This window comes from Vicugna pacos, chromosome 6, assembly GCF_048564905.1.
Source record: "Vicugna pacos chromosome 6, VicPac4, whole genome shotgun sequence".
In the NCBI taxonomy this organism is placed as follows: domain Eukaryota; kingdom Metazoa; phylum Chordata; class Mammalia; order Artiodactyla; family Camelidae; genus Vicugna; species Vicugna pacos.
In genome coordinates, this window is record NC_132992.1 from 5,765,887 (window position 1) to 5,784,324 (window position 18,438).

Here is an 18,438-nt window from a genome sequence, read left to right on the forward strand (position 1 = left end):
CCCTGTTGATGTAACTCAGCGTGAAACGTGGACACCTAACAATGTAATTGGCCGGAACAGCCTGATGGTGGGTGAGGGCCCATCTCTGCTGGGCTCCATGAGGTACTGAAATCAGCATCCAGACTGCCACTGTTGCCCAGGTGGGACCCCAGTGGGGAGAGCTGCTGCAGCCAAGCCCCACCTCCATTCACAAAGGAGGCGTGGAAAACTCAGAGATGTCAAGTGCCCTAGGGCTGAGGAGCCGAGTGGGGGCTGAACTGCTGTCTCCCGGTTGCCCTTTTGTGCATTTGCCCCACCATTTGGTGGATGCTCATTTTATGCCACACAGTGTGTATCCAACACGACATGTCACCACATTGTGTAAAAGCCACTGAGGAAATGAAGTGATTTCTTTTTAACTAAATAATACAGATTTGCCAGAAAGAAATTATGCCAAATGAACTTGCTTTACTTCCCTACATCAGCGTGAAAGGCTTAGTGGTTAAAGGAAACACAATGGACTTAATATCTGTTGACATAAACATTTGATATGGTTCCTTGTGACACACTCATGGGAAATGTAGATCAAAGACCAGCAGGGTTGCTAGGAAAAAAAAATCAATAGAATCCAAGCACTGTTACTGTTGGCAGCACATGGCTGGGAGAGATGTCAGGGGTCCTCCAGGGACAGTAATGGATCAATACCCTTTTCGGATTCTTGGAGGTAGGATGGACAGCTGAAGGAGTGTGCTGGTTGGAATCGGGAAGATCAGAGTTAGAAGGAAGAACAGGGAATAGACAACACGTGAAAATGAAGAAGAAAAGTAGATCAGAGTGGGTGGCCCCAGGGGTGGGCGGTGGAGGGGGCAGGAAGCAGCTCCTAGTGAGGACACTGTGTGAGCTCAGCGCACTGCAAGACTGGAGCCCGGAGATTCAGGAGAGAGGTGCACGTGCATTTACACACGCACACATGGGGATGCACGCCCACATCCATGTTCACGGGTACCTACGTTCTTAGATGTGCCCATACCCACACACACTCACGCCTCCATTTCCTGCACCTTGAATTTGGAGTGAGCCGCCCTGCTGGTTTCTGAGCTACGGGAATGTGTGTTTGCGTCTCACTGCTTACAGGATGCCAGGGTGAGATCTTAAAGCTGCCCCTCTGTGCTTCCTTTTGGCAGCTCCCCAAGAGTCTCCTAGCTCTTGAAGAGCCTTTTGATGTAATGCTTACACGTTTCTATCGGGAATGCTCCCCTACACTGAGTAAAGCTGAGCATGAAATGTGTGCAGGGAGGACTGTGTGTGCAAAGATGCCTGGTCAGAAAACTCATTACACCCTAGAAAAAAACCATTGAGAACTGCAGAATTAAATGCTCTCCCTTCACATAACTGCCTCAAGAACCACCGGTCCCTCTTGGATTAATAACCAAGTGCTCGCTCTCCAGCTAAGGCTAACTTGCCAGTTACCATTGGAGAACATTTTCCCTCCATGGTGGTTTTTGAGCATGAGCTTGCTCCAAGCAGGGCAGTGTTCTAGGGCCTCCGAGGGGCACTGGGGTGAGCAGGCACCCTTTCTAGCCTCAAGGAGAGTTATCTAGAAGGCGAACATAAGGCACAGCGTGTGCAGAGGGACCCCCTCCCCAAAGGGGCTGCCTGGGCAGAGGCACAGAGCCTCCCCAGGGGAGGTGCTCAGGAAACATTTGTTGATTTTTTTTTCGGTTAGTTACAGGATCTATGTTAAGCTGTCTTCAGGTACAAAACAAGCCAGGTGCGCCAAGGAAGTACAGCTTTTCCTGGTACAGCGGTCTGAAGGAAGCTTCTCCCATGGGTCTTTAGAACTCAGACGCAGAATGATAAGGGTGATGGTATTTCTTTTCAGGCTTTTGCACTTGCTTCCTTTGGATTTCAACTCTCAGCTGGCTCTCAGCTATTAAAGGAATTGCATGCCACATGCTTTTATGTTTCAGTCAAAGATTAAAGAAAAGGGGTCTAGGAAACTGAACTGAGCATCTATCCGCCGCCCAACAGATACTACAGGTTTTCTTGGAAACTTATCAGGTGCTGAGATGTTTGTCTTGGGTTTACAAACTCGCTCGGGAAAATTCTGTTGAGTGAATGAGAGAAGAACGGTTGGTTCCTCTATTTGCTTTTGGCTCTGGGAGTCAGGGAAGGCACCAGGGAAGGCACTTGATCTGGGATGGTAGGATTTCAGAGGTGAAACCAGACTGAAACGAAATGCCACCACCACCATACGTATCTCATGAGAAGTAAAAGGAGGCACACAGGGAGCCCTAGATCTGTTTTTTGGCGAGATGAAGGGTAGGACTCGGTCTACAAGGTTGGAAAACAGCCCTTCAGAAAAAAAGGAGGAACTGAGACCAGTCCTAGAAGGGCCTGGGAGCCAGCTTGTCATGGGAGTTCATCGTGAATAGACGCCGATCTTACCCTACCACGTTTATTCTTCCCTGCAGCCCTGGGTACTGCTGCTGGGTACTGCCACTTCCATTTTGTAAGCGGCGCTCAGGGGATCTAAGAGATACAGTCAAGGTCAAACAGCCAGTGGGCGGCAGAGCTGTGATTGGCAGCTTAGCCCACAGCTCCAAAACCCTTGACCTTCCTGCTGCACTTTGCGCCCGTCTGGAAGGGAGGCAGAAGTAGCCTGGGTGAAGCTCTTCAGGTGTGAGAAGAACCAAAAGAAATAATAAGTTTTCTCCCTAAAATGGAAAACCGAGGGAGCGGCTTTAAATAACAGCAAGAGTGCTGTAGGTTAGATATCAGAAAGGACTTCCTCACTGTGAAAGCTGGTGAGTGAAGAATTGGCTCAACATCAGGTCAGCGTTTAGGGGCCAGTCAGCCTTCTCTTGAGTTCAGGGTCCCCCCTGGGTAACTGCAGAATTCCACATCTTTCATCAGATTTCCTCTTTTTGTTATTTCCAGACCCCCCCGGGAATGTTTACAAGGTCAATCCCCCCATTGCTGCTTCTCCCCTCTAGCTCGGGACCATTGCTGGGGCTCATCTGCTGGGCCCCTCTCGCCACCTCAGAACCGCTGCCACTGCTCAGGCTCCCGACCCTCCAAAGGCTGCTGTGGGGGAGATCGTGGGGGTCAGGGCCGGAGCCCGGCCTTGCTGCTTCCTGGCCCTCTGACTTTGGGAAGGCCACCCAGCCTCTGTGCTTTCAGCACCTCATCTGCTTAATGAGAACATAGGACCTCTGCTGTGGGGGTTAATCAGCACCTGTTAAGCACACAGAATGAGGACTGGTGAACTATGGCCCATGGGCCAAACCCAGTCCGACAGCTGTTTTTGTAAGTAACATTTTCTTGGAACACAGCTATACTCATCTGTATATTCTCTGTGGCTGGTGTTTTGTTTTGACAACAGCGGAGATGGGTAGTGTTACAGGGACTACATAGCTCACAAAGCCGAAAACATTTACTATCTGGCCTTCTGCAGAAAATGTTAGCCAACCTCTGATATGGAAGGATGCCCAGCACGTAGTAAGTGCTCACTGAGTGGTAGTTTTAAGAGAACAACAGCTCATGGGGCCTTGGAGTTTAACAAAATTTGATTGAGTCCTGCGATGACACAGGCAACTATAGCAGGAAACAAAAATCTGACACAGGTACCTCTGCCTTCAGTCCTCCCCGAGGGCAACCATCATCCCTTCTCCTGGAAACGTCCGACTATCACGTGGTAGGCGCCCAGCATGCTCTCCTAGCCTGGAGTCCTGTTTTTCTGCTTCCCTGAGGCCAAGCTTCCATTCCTCTTTCCTGCCCCAGGATGACTGACAGTGACAGCACCTAATTCTTTTCCAGAGAAACCTTCCCTGCAGCGTGTGATCTGCTCCTTCCTTCTGCGCGGCCCAGACGAGGCAATCACAACAGTCTGGTTCAGGGCTTCTCAGCCTCTGCCCTGCTGACATCTGGGGCAGGATGGTTCTTTGTGGAGGGCCGCCCTGGGCTGTGTCGGATGTTCTGCAGCATCCCTGGCCATCTCGTCTACCTGCTAGATGCCAAAAGCATCCCTTGTTGTGTTGCCAAAAATGCCTCCAGATGTTGCCGGATGTCCCCAGGGGGCCAAATCACTCCTGTTGGGAACCACTGGCTTAGTCTGAAACATCATCACAGGTAGGGCAACTGCATCCCAGGCGGACAACTAAATCTGTATTTAGAAAAACAGTTTTCTGGGCAAGGGCACAGACGCTTCAAGGTGCATCTAGCTTGTATCCCAGGATCGCTGCAGAGGAGGCTTGGCATCTCAGCCTGAAGTGCCAGCAGTCGGACTCTTACAGCCGGGGCTGTGCTTTCTCAGAAACGCTGGCTAGTTACCTGCCTCGTGGCTGTGTCACCAAGAGGGCTCATCAAAGTGCTCCATCCCACCCCCCTCAAGGACAAATTTCTGGCCCCTCCCCCAGAATGCAGAAACCACTTATGAACCCCCTACCTGGCTGCCCGTTACCACGTGCACGTTTCCCAGCTTTGTGGGGTTTGACATCCTGCTCCCCCTCAAGCGACAGGAAGAAACTGCTGGCAGCTTTAAAGTAACAGTTTATTCACTGATTCACTTCTTCCTTCCACCAGTCCTTGATAATACCCTTTGTGGGCTGGTCACTGGGGATGAGGGGCAAGCAGGACACAGCCCCTGCACCGAAAGCTGAGGGGCAAGCAGACGTGTAAACGGGTCATCACAGTGGAGCAGGTTAGGTGCTATGATAATGTGCTGTGGAAACGGGGCGGGGGCAGGAATTCTACCTTTGGGGGCGAGGGTGGCTGCCGGGGCTGCCCGAGGAGCTGATTCTTTAAAGATAAAGGGGCTAGAAGGGCAAGGAGAGTGCGTGAGTGTTTACACGCTCGGGTGGGGTGCATTCTAGGGATGATGATGGCATTCCACTGCAGGCAACAGGGGTCCCGAACCAGATGGGAGTGCGGGGTGCAGTTAGAGAGTCAGGCTGGCAGCGGCCTCGTGGGAGGAGTGGTGCAGGGAAGACATTCTCCCTGGGTCTGTGAGCAGAGGCTCTGACAGCTTTTGTTCCAGACTATCTTTTCAAGCATATTTATGTAGCAGATCGTCTTATAAGATCGAGATGGTGTCTCCCTCCAGGGCAGAGAGCAGATCTGTTTGCTGTGCAGTAAAATAATGTCTCTCTTGGAGGCAGAGGTTGGGCAAGTTTGCTAACTGCCCCCTGTAAACACTGGGGTTTGCTAAGCTGGAAGGGACGCGCATTACACTGGGCAGTTTGCAAGTGCAGTGTTACAAGGCCCTCATTCCATCACGCTGTGGAACTGGGGCTCGGGAAACAGGCACTAATGTCACCGTGCTAGCGCTGTGTTAAACTGTCCTTTGTCTCCAACTCAAGAGTCTCGCGTCTTCAGCCCCTATGAAACAGAGGCAGGATAGCTTGTCAGTCTGGGTGAAGTCTTAGCCCTCCCCCCCCCGCCAGTTTCTGACAGATGGAAGTGGAGAGAGCAAAGGCTGGAGAGTGGGGTGGGATGACGAGGGGCTTGTGGGCTGCACCCCAGACCTTGGGATTAATCCTGAAGTTTCCAGGAGTCACTGAAGAACTTTCAGCAAAGAAATGTCTGGCTCAGGGGTGCATTCGTGTGGGGAGGGGAGGGCTGCAGGCTGAAGGGAGCTATGCATTTGAGCAGAGCTGTGCCAGTAGGGGCAGATGAAGGCCAAGCTTAAAAGAAACGTATATGGTCCTTGATAGCATTTTTCCCCCAATCTGGGAGTCAGTTCAGATAACCTATTGCATTTATTTGTGGCACCTCGTTAGCTCCCTCATGCCCTTGACGTTCCTGAAGCATGTAGACCAGATATCACACAGAATGTCTCTCCATCTGGGTTGGTCAGAGGGTTTCTCATGAGATTCACGTTGTCTGTTCTGGGCATGAAGAGCCCGGAAGTGGTGTGTCCTTCACCGGGCTCTGCATCAGGGGCACGTGAGACATCAGTTGTCCCACTGTTGGTGGTAATTTTGGTCACATGCTGACGATAGTATCTTACAGCTCCTGATAGCGCTCCATTTTACTATTACATTTCCCCTTTTATACGTCATAGATGATCTATGGAAGATGCTGTGAGATTGAGTGTGAACATTTGAATATTGATTATATATTAGATGGGAGTATTGTATTAATTGTTAAATTTCCTGACTGATCATTGTTCAGAAATAATAATGACAACATATATGTACGGGTATAGAGAGAGTAACAAAGCAGATGTGGCAAAAAGTGAGCAACTAGTGATTCTAGGTGAAGAGTATATGAGAATTCATCATGTTATTCTTAGGAATTTCCTGTGTTTAAATTTTTTTTAAATAAACATTTTTAAAAGACACCTAAAAGAGTAAAATTATGTCTCTGTGCCTAGAAATGGAGGCCAAAGAAGAGGCGAGGAAGGTGTTGGCTGTGATTCCTGGCTTTGGGTGTGGTGGGCAGTACCCTAGCTGAGATGGAGGACCTCAAAGGAGGTGGAGGAGGTTTTGGAGGGAGGACGATGAGGGCACGAGATAGTGGATGTGGTTATTTTTCAAATTGTTTCCCCGTCTGCCTCCCCCTCCAGCCACGTCCAATTGTAGGAAGCCAAGGAGCATCCAGTGGGCATGTCCAGCAGGCGATGGGCCTGGGGCTCAGGAGGAAACCCCGGGCAGGGCAGGGGTGGTTGAAGCCATGGGAGGGGCAGGATCACTCCAGGGGAGTGTGAGTGAGAAAGAAAGAGCCAAGGACAAAACCACGGCGGCAGCTGACATTAAAGGGCAGACAGCTACAGAGAGTGGGGCACAACTCAAACAGAGCAATGTCCCCAGAAACCTGGAGAAGAGGGGTTCAGAAAGAGTGGGGGGACTGGGAGCGAGGGCTGCAAGAAGAAGGAGGGCTGAAGAGTCTATCTGAATTCAGTGGGATGTGAGTCTGGAAATCAGAGCCCCCGAGCAGTGAGGTCTGAGCGGGAAGTGGAGATGCCGAAGTGAGCGCTGTAGACAATCCTTATAGATGCTTGGCTGCCAAGGGGAGGCAAGGAATGAGAGCGGGAGGGAAGGGGAGGTACTTGTCCTAGTAAACAGATATCGAAAGTCCACAACTAGAAGCCCTGTTCAGGGCGGCATTCAACTTAGATTCCAGGCCAGTCCCTGACCTACCGTCTATCCGCCAAATCAAACCACAGCTCCTCACCCACAGCCTCACACTTTCAGCAAAGACAAGCGCTGAGAAGGTGAATGGGGAGAGGGCGGGAGACAAGAGCAGCTTTTTGCCGGCCGGAGGCGGCAGCCACACTGACAATGAGAAGCACCTGTGACATTTTCCAGCCTCTCCCTCTGCCAGGAAAGGCGCCTGTCACCGAGGCAGCCCTGCTCACATTATTTGCTCTCCCACCAATTTTCTGTCGGTCCCAGGGAACATTGCTTCATCACCTTGTAGGGAACATGCCTTTATTATCACGATTATTTGAAGTTTTCCCTTTCTGTTCAGAAGCTTATTACAAATCATAGCCTCGTTCGCCCCCAGACCCTCGTTTCCAGGAAACCAGGCTGTATCATCTCTAACTTCCTCTCACACCAGCTCAGTTCACAGTTAATTTTCTAAAACCCGTACAGGAGAAACTCCAATGCTTTATTTCGCTCAACAACTTATTTTACGGAAGCTACCCAGAGTCAAATATTTAACCTACAACAAAAAGCAACCCTACGAATGGAGAGACAAATTGTGGTATAGCCGTACAATGGAATATTCCTCAGCCATGAAAAGGAATGAAATCCTGCTACATACTACAACATGGATGAATCGTGGAAACACTATGCCATGTTATACCAAGAAGCCAGACACAAATTGTATGATCCCACTGATATGAAATATCCAGCAGAGGCAAGTCCATAGCGACAGAAAGTAGATTAGTGGTTGCCAAGGGCTGAGGGGGAGAAAGGGAAGTGGGGAATGACCCCTTAGTGGGTATGGGGTTTCCTTTTGGGCAATGAAAATGTTCTGGAATTAAACTGTGGTTTACTTCTGTTTTAAACAGAATTATTAAACACTTCACCATGGCTGTACAACATGGTGACTATGCTAAATGTCACTAATGATAAATTTATGTTCTATATATTTTACCACAATAAAAATTAATGTTTAAAAAAGCAATCCTACCTGGACACGGAGAGTAGAAAGCTGCAGCTCCAACCCCAGCGCCGGCAATCTGCTGAGGGCGTTCCTCCAGTGCTTCTTAAATTTGGCTCTCGATTAGAATCACCTGGGCAGCTGTGTATAGCCTCCTGTATCTGGACCCCACCCAAGGCCAATTAAACCAGATCTCAGAGGCTGGGGCCAGGGGCAAGCTTAGAAGCTCTGGGAGACTCCAGTGTGCAGTCAGGGCTGTGAAGTACTGTGCTAGACACGTGGTTCTGCAAGTGTGGTCCCAGACCAGAAGGACCACCATCACCTGGGAGGGCACTGGTTAGAAATGCAGGTTCTGGGACTGCGCCCAAAACCTTCTGAGTCAGAAACCCTGAGCGTGGGGCCCAGAGAGCTGTGTTTTAACACAACTTCCAGGGGATTCTGATGCACACCAAAGTCTGACACCAACTCTTCTCAGTCTAGACCACGTGACATACAGAGTGTCCTTCAACCAGTGAGTGTTTAGTGAGCATCTTACATAAATTTGCTTCTGTGATAAATGTTATGAAAATATAGAAACCTGTCGGCTCTCCTTAGACATTTTGGGGGAATATATATATTTTATTGAAGTATAGTCAGTTTACAATGTTGTGTCAATTTCTGGTGTACAGCTTAATGCTTCAGTCACACATGAACAGATACATATTCTTTTTCATATTCTTTTTCACTGTAAGTTACTACAAGATATTGAATATCGTTCCCTGTGCTATACAGTATGAACCTGTTGTTTAGTTAGTATCCGCAAATCTCGAACTCCCAATTTATCCCTTTCCACCCACTCCTCAGACATTTAGTTGGTTAGATTCTTGGAGAGGATGTTGTACGTTAAAGTGAGATGAACCTTTTATGGCTGAACAGTATTCCATTGTATGTATGTACCACATGTTGTTTATCCATTCATCTGTTGGTGGGCACTTGGGTAATTTCCGCCTTTTGGCTATTGTGAATAATTCTGCTATGAACCTTGGTGTACATAGCACACATAGTATCTGTTTGAGTCCCTGCTTTCAATTCCTTTGAGTGTATACCTAAGAGTAGAATTGCCGGATCATATGACAATTCTATGTTTAACTTTTTAAGGAACCACCAAACTGTTTTCCACAATGGCTGCACGATTTTACATTCCCACCAGGAATGTACATTAGGGATGATGGAAAGAGTTCTGGAAATGACTGGTAATGATGGGTGCACAACAGTGTGAATAGAATTAATGCCACTGGATTCACTTTTTAAAATGGTAAAAAAAAAAAAAAGGTAAATTTTGCTTTATGTATATTTTACCACACACACACAAAAGATGAAAGGTGTGAAATGAGCCATGAAAACAGATTTAGAAAAAGGCAGTGATGTTCCTAATGGTCAACAATGAATAAAGATGACCTTAAACGCTGTAATTGTTTCCATAATTATACACATAACAGTGCATTAAAAAGATGGTGTCTGCAGTCCTTCCTGTTCAGAGGTGGTTATCAGTCCTTGCCTGAGTCTGAAGAAAGAATATTTTTAATATTCTTTTTTTTAGGAGGGTAGGGCCGGATGTCTGGCGCTACTGGGGACTCAGCGTGTTTACACGGACCACAATTCCTTTGTGAACCAGTCAAAGAAGAGGAAAGAGAGTCACGCGCCCTGAGCACTGCCGGGCGGTAGGCCTGGAAGGCTTCCCCATCGGGCCCAGGCTGCTAGCACCTGAGCAACTCGTCTAACTTCTTAGTGGTTCATTGTTCAACCATGTGTTGAGCAGTCTGATGTGCCAGGCTCAGTGGGAGGAGTCAGGGATACAAGAATGAATGAGGTGAGAGCTGAGAGCCCATTGCGATGGTTTGCAACTGTCAGCGAGCATCAGAATCACCCGCTGGGCTTGTTCAATGACAGAGGCCGGGCGTCACCCCCGGAGGGTCGGGGTCAGATTGTCTGCGGTGGGCGGGGCCCAGGAATCTGCATTGCTAACAAGCTCCCAGGTGATGATGATGGCGATGCTTCTCCAGGGACTACGCTTTGAGAACCACTGGTCTATGGGGGTGTAAAGATGTGAAATATTATTTTTCTAACTGTAGGAACGAGAAATGTAAAGGGCTCCACGGGAGCACTGAGGAGAGGAAACACTTGATCCTGTCTTAGGGAGTGAGAGGGGCAGGGAGACGGTGTTTCTAGGAGATGGGAAGCAGCTTGCTGTGTCTCAGCATTGCTGCAAATGAAAAGGAGAGGGGAGAGCAGGCTTAGAGAAGCCCAGAGAGGTGGGCAGGGCTTCCCCACAACAGACACACTCTAAGGCAACGGAACCTCACAGGGGGCAGAGGCCCAGGAGCAGAAGTGAGTAGCGGTCACCAGTTACCTTTGGCAGCCTGGAAGCCCCAGCCTCCTCCCTCTAGAAGCCTTCCCTCCAGAAGGAGCCTGCCAGATGCCTGGACACCAAAGTGTAAATGACTCCAAAGCCTTTCCTCCTAACCTACACTGATACCCCCGCCCCCAACCTCAGCAATACCGGAGAGATTATCGGAGAGGGAGGGGCCCTCTAGACACGGCAAGGCGGAGGGCAAGGCCTTCCCAGGGCTGGCAGAGGGCTGGCTCGGCGGTCCCAGCCTAGCGGCTCACCTCTTCTCACCTGCAGCCTGCATTACTGGCCCCACTGCCATGGCTAAACCAGAAAGGATGCCAAAGAGTGGCCTGGGAGGACTTCACTCAGTCCCAGTCTCCTCCCGCCCAAGCCAATCCAAACAAAAATTGAAATAATAAAGAGAAAAATTTGATATCAAGTATGGATTAGAGCATCTTTAGTCAGCGTTTCTATTTTTATCAATCTGTAACATAAAATCCAAGGAAGACAAACGGGCCTGCCGTGGCAGTCCGGCTTTAAGCTTTGTAAATAATGAGCCCCCCGACTCTTGAGCCCCTGCTCTCTGCCCTGTCTCTGATTCATCTGTAACATTAACAAAGAAAAAGCATCAGTGCCAGTTTGGCCCCTTGGCCTCTGTTTATAATAAAATCGTAAGACTTCATCCATCAATCATTAACCCACACCCCCGCTAGCCTCCTTCCTGCTAAGCAGGATCTCGGGCTTTGAGGCCATGCTTCTCCACTTGATGGGCGAGAAAACAGGCAGAGTCAGCAGAATGTGGCCTTCGGCTCAGGGGGCGGGAATCCAGCCAAGGTAGATGCTGTGGGAACCCCTTACTGCCGACAGGCTGAACCCACTGGACTTTTATAAGAAGCCATGTATCTTCTAATCAGAAGTGAACTGCAGGGGCTGTAAAGTATATATTTTACATATTTTTAAATGTGATTGCTACATCTTAACAATATCCTGGGAATGTGTGGTACTGAGGATTTAGAGGACACAAAGGCCTCCTTCCCTTCTGAATGGGGTCCTATGGCTTATTCGTGTTCTCTGTGGTTCCAGCCAAAGGACCGCGGAGGATGGGTGACCCCCAGGGAGAGGTGGGCGCCAGCCCCCCAAAAGGAGGACCTTTTAATGGACAGAGGAGTGTACCTGAGCCCGTGCTGAATGACTCCCACTCAGCCTTGCCACAGGGCATCACCTAGCCTGGCCAAGGGGAAGCCAGATGACGCCTAGGTTCTTTCTGAGTCTTTACGGCACACACACACACACACACACACAAAAGCTCTCTGCTGCTGCAGGCCTCTGAGTGCTCTGTGCCAGCCCCTTGGAGTGCCCTTCCTCAGCTTTGACTCAGGGTGGCCTCAGTCTCATTCTTTAAGTCTCAACTTCAATGGCACCTCCTCTGAGAAGCCTGCCTGCACCACCTGGTCCACAGTGGCCCCTCCGTTTTCCTCCATCACAGCCCTTGTTTATCTCCTTCACAGCACTGGCTGCAGACTGTATTTATTTTACGTATGTATTGGTTTGCTTATTTGTAGTTATGATCAGTCTTTTCCACTGAGATGTAAGCTCTGTGGCTTCAGAGACCAGATCTGTTGTGTTCTCCATTGTATCTTCAACACCTAATACAGTGCCTGGCCCATGGTAGGCACATTTGTTGAAGAAATGAATGAATTAACTTCAAAATTAAACAGCACTCAACAACGAGTCTCTACTGTGTAGCACAGGGAACTATATTCAGTATCTTGTAGTAACCTATAAAAAAATATGAAAAGGAATATATGTATGTATATGTACGACTGAAGCATCATGCCATACACCAGAAACTGACACAACATTGTAGACTGACTATACTTCGACTTTTAAAAAATTCACTTATGAGTGAGTTGTATTCCATTGCGTATATATGCTATATCTTCTTTATCCATTCATCTATTGATGTGCACTTGGGATGCTTCCATACCTTGGCAATTATAAATAATGTTGCTGTTAATAAAAAAAATTCACAATGAAGAAAATTAAATAGCAGTCTAAGGAGGGTATTTAGTGATTTCCTCCTTTATTCAACATTTGAATACTTGTTTTTTAAAATTACAAACATAACCTATTTGATTAAATGTGTATTCAAAGTTGATACACAAGCTGTGATCATTTTCATATCAATATACATGCCCAGACTAGGCATATTTTTATTATAGACAGATCCCCTTACAAAACAAACTGGGGGGATTAATCAAAAGTTTTATTAAATGAAAATTTACTAAAATTTTGACTGTTGGTTGAAAAAAGGACGTGTCAGCATCTAGAATGTGTAAACCTTGATCTGACTGCATTTTGGTAGCCAGTCCAAAGAGACGTGCCCTGGAGACAGTGTCCCAGGACCAGCTGCCCAGGTGGCTGACCGCCTGAGTGTTCACACGGACACTAAGGGGCCTACCCCAAGCGTGTGGCTACCATGACTGTCCGGGTTGCCAGGCAGGTCTGAGGGACCAACTTAGGCCCAAAAAGACAAACCTCAAAACGGGATAATAATGAATGAATTTTTTTTTGGTCCAGACTCATCAATATAGTCCAAGTTACAAACAATATTTATTTTCATTAAAATTGTTGTTATTCTTAAGCATACAGGATGCAGTTAGTGAGAAAGTGTGGTCAGTGAGAAACAGTAATCAAACTGAATCAGGCTTTGCATAGTCTTGCCTTCTAAGGAGCTCTATATGCTTTTATTAGTACAATATATGCTGTAATTTACATAACCTGAATGTATAAGAAATGACTCAGCCCATAAACTTTTTACTTACCCTTATGCCATGTCTGCAAACAGGTTATAAAATAATAAAATTATCCTTCATTTACTGGCATAAATTGCTGTTTGCCCAAGGCAGTAGTGAGTCTGTACATACATATGTAAATACACCCATGTTGGAGAAATATAAAAGGAGGGCCCATAGATAAAAAGACAATTATGGGAAATATCAACCAGTTGTGATACACCTTATTTGGACCCTGATTCAAACAAAATGTTACATAAGCTTGTGAGAAAACTGGAGGAATCTGAACACGCACTGGATATTTGATGACATCAAGAAATTATTGTTAACAGTTTTTAGATGTGAAGATGACACTGTAGTTATTTGTAAAGAGTTCTTACCTTTAGTTATATGTAAGCATCCAAAGATTTTCTTCAAAGTAATCCAGCAGAGGGGGAACGGATTGGGTCGGGGCATGGATGAAACTAAATTAGTCATGAATAATAGCTGGGTACCTGGGGGCATTATATTATACTCTTTATTTTTGTACTTACTTTGAAACTTTCTGTAATTAAACTTTAAAATAAGACACAAAGTGTATTCACCTCACACCAGTCGGAATGGCCACCGTTAAAAAATCCACAAACAATAAATGCTAGAGAGGGTGTACAGAAAAGGGAACCCTCCTACACTGCTGGTGGGAATGTAGTTTGGTGCAGCCACTATGGAAAACAGTACGGAGATTCCTGAAAAAACTAAAAATAAGACTTACCAAGTAATCCAGCAACCTCACTCCTGAGCATATATCTGAGGGAACTCCAATTTGAAAAGATACATGCACCCCAATGTTCAGAGCAGCACTATATACAATAGCCAAGACATGGAAGCAACCTAAATGTCCCTTGACAGATGACTGGATAAAGAAGATGTGGTATACACACACACACACACACACACACACACACACACACACACACACACAATGGAACACTACTCAGCCATAGAAAAGAATAAAATAATGCCACTTGCAGCAACATGGATGGACCTAGAGATCGTCATTCTAAGTGAAGTAAGCCAGAAAGGGAAAGAAAAATACCATATGATATTACTCACATGGAATCTAAAAAATGACACAAATGAACTTATTTATAAAACAGAGACAGACTCACAGACCTAGAAAACAAACTTACGGTTACCAGGGGGGAGGGGTGGAAGGAATAAACTGGGAGTTCAAGATTTGCTGATACAAATTACTATATATAAAATAGATAAACAACAACTTCCTACTGTTATAGCACAGGGAAATGTAGCCAATATCTTGCAGTAACTTATAATGGAAAAGAATATGAAAAGGAATATATGTACGTAGATGTATGACTAAAACATTATGCTGTACATCAAAAACTGACACATTTTAAACCGACTATACTTCAATAAAAAAAAAGATACAAGGTGTATTAAGAAAATAGGCAAATGTAAGTTCATTTGTTAAAAATCACACTGACATTTTTAGGCTCATGGGTGAACCCTGGCTGCATGCATCTCAGATGGCCTGTCTTCCCATGGCCAATCCTCTTTGATCACGTTTGCAGGCCTGCTGAGTTCCAGGATTTCTGACTGGGTGTTTCACTCTATGGGTTTCCTTTCCGGGAAGGCTTCAGCAGTCTGGTCTGATCCAGTCATCAAACACTTACTGAATGCCTCCTTCAGCCCAGAGCGAATTCCTATCTCTGCTGGCCAGGTCCCTGTCTCCCTGCCTGGGGCCACACCCCATGCACCAGCCCCTCCTTCTCCTGGAATCATCCTTCCTCTCCACTCCCCTTTCCTTCTGCATGGAAGTGTGCTCAAGTCTCTCCATTAAAAAACAGAAAATAGTTCTGTCACCTCATCTTCCTAAAACCACCACCACACACACGCGCGCACACACTCTTCTCTCATCTCTTTATGCTTAGATTTCTGAAATGAGCTTAAGAAACCCTCCAAATCAATTCATTAAGTGTTTAGTAAGTACCACTATGTGTTCAGACATGAGGGAGGAATGTGACAAAAAGTTCTTGTCTTCCAAAGCCCTTCTAAACTTGCAGACAGAGTTCTGGTCTGGAGCAAGTTTATGATGACAGTCACAGGTGAGGCGGTTAAATGACAAATCAAGGCACTGTGGGAAGCTGGAAAGGCAAGCCTTGGAGTTCAAGGCAGGCGGAAAGCTGGTAGCTTTCCCAGGACTGGAGCTGGACTTTGAAGGTAAAAAAGATTTGGGAAGGTGAAGAGGAAAGAAGAAGGCATTTTAAGCAAAATTTTAGCCTAAGAGCATCTGTGAAAGTTGGTGGGCACAGCCTGCCCTGAGGATGGGGGAGCCAGCCTGACCAGGAGGGTGAATCGGGGAGGGTGTGAGGGCTTTTGAAGGCCTTGACAGGCGGATGCTGTGGAAGATGGCTGTGGCTTTGCTTTGTTGTATTGGGGGAGGTGCGGCAGGGGGCCGGCCAAGGCATGCTATGGAGAAAGGATGGGTGGTGTCACGGGAGCCGGCCTACTCCTGGTTAAATCTGATTGCAACAAGAAAGGGGCCTGGCAGGCAACAGGAAAGGCTGGGGCAGGGACCCTCGGGGAGCCTCTGCACTGTGATATGGGGAGAGCCAACCCAGGGTGGTGGTGGTGATGGAAACTTGGGGCTCAATTATCCACCCTGAGGGCAAAGGATGGACTGAGCTGGCCTGGCTTTGAGATTTTGAGCCTTGGAAGAGTGGGGCCAGTTACACCTAGAGAAAACTCTAACGTGAAAAGACACCTGCACCCCCATGTTCATAGAAGCACTGTTTTCAGTAAACAAGACATGGAAGCAACCTAAATGTCTACGGGCAGATGATTGGATAAAGAAGTTGTGGTATATTTACACAATGGAATACCACTCAGCCATAGAGAAGAATAGAATAATGCCATTTGTGCAACATGGATGGACCTGGAGATTGTCAGACTAAGTGAAGCCAGAAAGAGAAAGAAAAATACCACATGATGTGGAATCTAAAAGGACACAAATGAACATTTATAAAACAGAAACTCACAGACATAGAAAACAAACTATGGTTACCAAAGGGGAAGGGGGTTGGGGGGGGAGGGATAAATTAGGAGTTTGGGATTAACATACGCACTGCTATATATAAAAGAGATGAACAACAAGTTCCTGCTGTAGAGCATGAGGAACTATATTCAATATCTTCTAATAACCTATTATAGAAAAGAATCTGAAAAGGAATATATATACACATGTATAACTGAATCACTTTGCTATACACTTGAAATTAATACAACATTGGAAATCAACTATATTTAGATAAAAAATTTTAAAAAAAGATTTTAAAAAGAGTGGGGCCAGTTGTCCTTTGATGAGGCTTAGCCCCCCCAAGATTGAGATCTAGGCCATAACACATCAACCAACTGCACCCTGTGGACCTTCTCTGAATCCTGAATTTTACAAATAACCATTAAAAAGACATGAGATAATTGGCAAAATCTGAATTCTGACTGGATTTGATACTATTAGGGACTTGTTAACTTTTTAAGTGTGGTAATAGTAATGTGCTTTTGTTTTAAGGGTCCTCATGATTTAGAGACATACTGAAATATACACAGATGAAGTATATCTGGATTTGTTTCAGAATTATCCAGGGATGGGAGAGAGTGGGTACGGCAGAGATGAAGCCGGGTTGGCTGTGAACTGTCAGTTAGCAAAGCTGGGGGACGTGGGGTTCATTTTGCTCTTTTTCTCTACCTTTGCGTGCATTAGACATTATCCCTGAAAAAGTCAAGTCCTCAGGTAGTGTAAGTCTTGCACTCTTGGGTCTCAGTGATGCCCAGTTGGAAGTCACGAGAGGCATTCTGAACTGTGCCATGTTCATCTCTTGTTACAATTCAAAACAGAAATTTGGTCCACTCCTGTTTTGCCTAAAACAGAGAAATTCATGAACTGGAAAGAAATAATGTCTTGATTTTAGTTGGAAAAACAAACTAGAAGATAAACATGATCTCCTTATCATGATCATGGGAGGAAGCCAATCCACAGAAAAGGCAAAGTCGTAACTCAAGAGAAAAGTCACATTTTCACTGTAGCTGGAAAATAATGCTTCTTCAGAAAGAGTCCATCCCAGGAGAGGTTTTCTGGTATCAGAGCACTTGGCTTGAGTGTGAAAGCAGAGAATGAGTTGGAAAAAAGTTACAGCCTGGGTTGTAGCCGCCAGTGAGAGGGCAGTGTTAACGCAACATCAAGCCTCACGTTGCCCACGCAGAGGCTGGGGGGCAGAGAGGAGCCGTGGCCGACACCCCTGATCCGGGGCATCCTGGTGCCCACACATATGGCACCTCTCTCCCTCACTCACAAGCCACAGAGGCAAGTGGCTGCCCTGACAATGTCTCCAGCCGTGCAAGAAGGGGACACAGCCATCACACGCTGGCGGACGGGCCCGTGAAGGGCCGTGGAGCCCCTCATAGGCAGGCTGTCCCCCGGGACTAGAGGCCAGCCACCGGATTTCTTTTGCAAGGAGTGGTCCCAAAGAGAACAAAACCTCCTGCAGGGACACTGGGGAGCTCGGAGGGTTGATTTTGAACTTGAGCAAGGGACATCATTTTTCTTTTCTTTTTTGATAGGAGAAAACAAAAATCACGTGGGGGAATAGAGAGATGAGGGGGATTAACTGAGGTGTATGCTTCCCTGGAAAGGAAACGAGCCCACAGTTAGCAGGAGAACCCAGCACAGTAAACGTGTGAGGGCCTGCTCCCTGCCAGGCACGGTGGGCAAGGCAGGGATGCATGAGACGTGGTCTTTGCCTTCAAGGAGATGATGGGAGAGGGAGGATACAGGATGCACAAAGTCTCCTGGATAAATACTGAAACAGGAGGTGCGGAAGTCCTGTGATCCAGGCAAGTAACTCTGTAAATAAGTCCAAATCCACCTTAGGGCAAATCGCTTAATCTCAATTTTGCAACTACAAAATGGGGCAATTCTTGCCTTGACCCCACAGAGTTGTAGAGTTGTAAGGACTCAAACTCCTAAAGTAGTAATAGTGATAGTAATGAGGAGGAGGAGGAGGAGGAGGAAGATGAAGATGGCGCCCCCGGTGGTCGGCGGCCAGGACAGGCAGCAGGTTCCAGTTGCCCTGGGCGGCCACTCTCCCGCCAGCTGGTTCCCACTGGCACCCCGTCGCATGCCCA

General features: G+C 47.0%; 1 protein-coding gene and 1 long non-coding RNA gene across 5 annotated transcripts in view; one reads left to right on the top strand and one right to left on the bottom strand.

The window, feature by feature from the left end:
* Positions 1 to 8,166, bottom strand: part of LOC116281209 (uncharacterized) — a 78,301-nt gene extending 70,135 nt beyond the window's left edge. The window contains exon 1 of the long non-coding RNA XR_012073254.1: positions 8,122 to 8,166. This is a non-coding gene — a long non-coding RNA (uncharacterized lncRNA). The remainder of the gene's footprint in view (positions 1 to 8,121) is intronic.
* The window catches only part of CA12 (carbonic anhydrase 12), a 57,859-nt gene that overhangs the window by 16,952 nt on the left and 22,469 nt on the right, over positions 1 to 18,438 (top strand). The window lies entirely within an intron of this gene.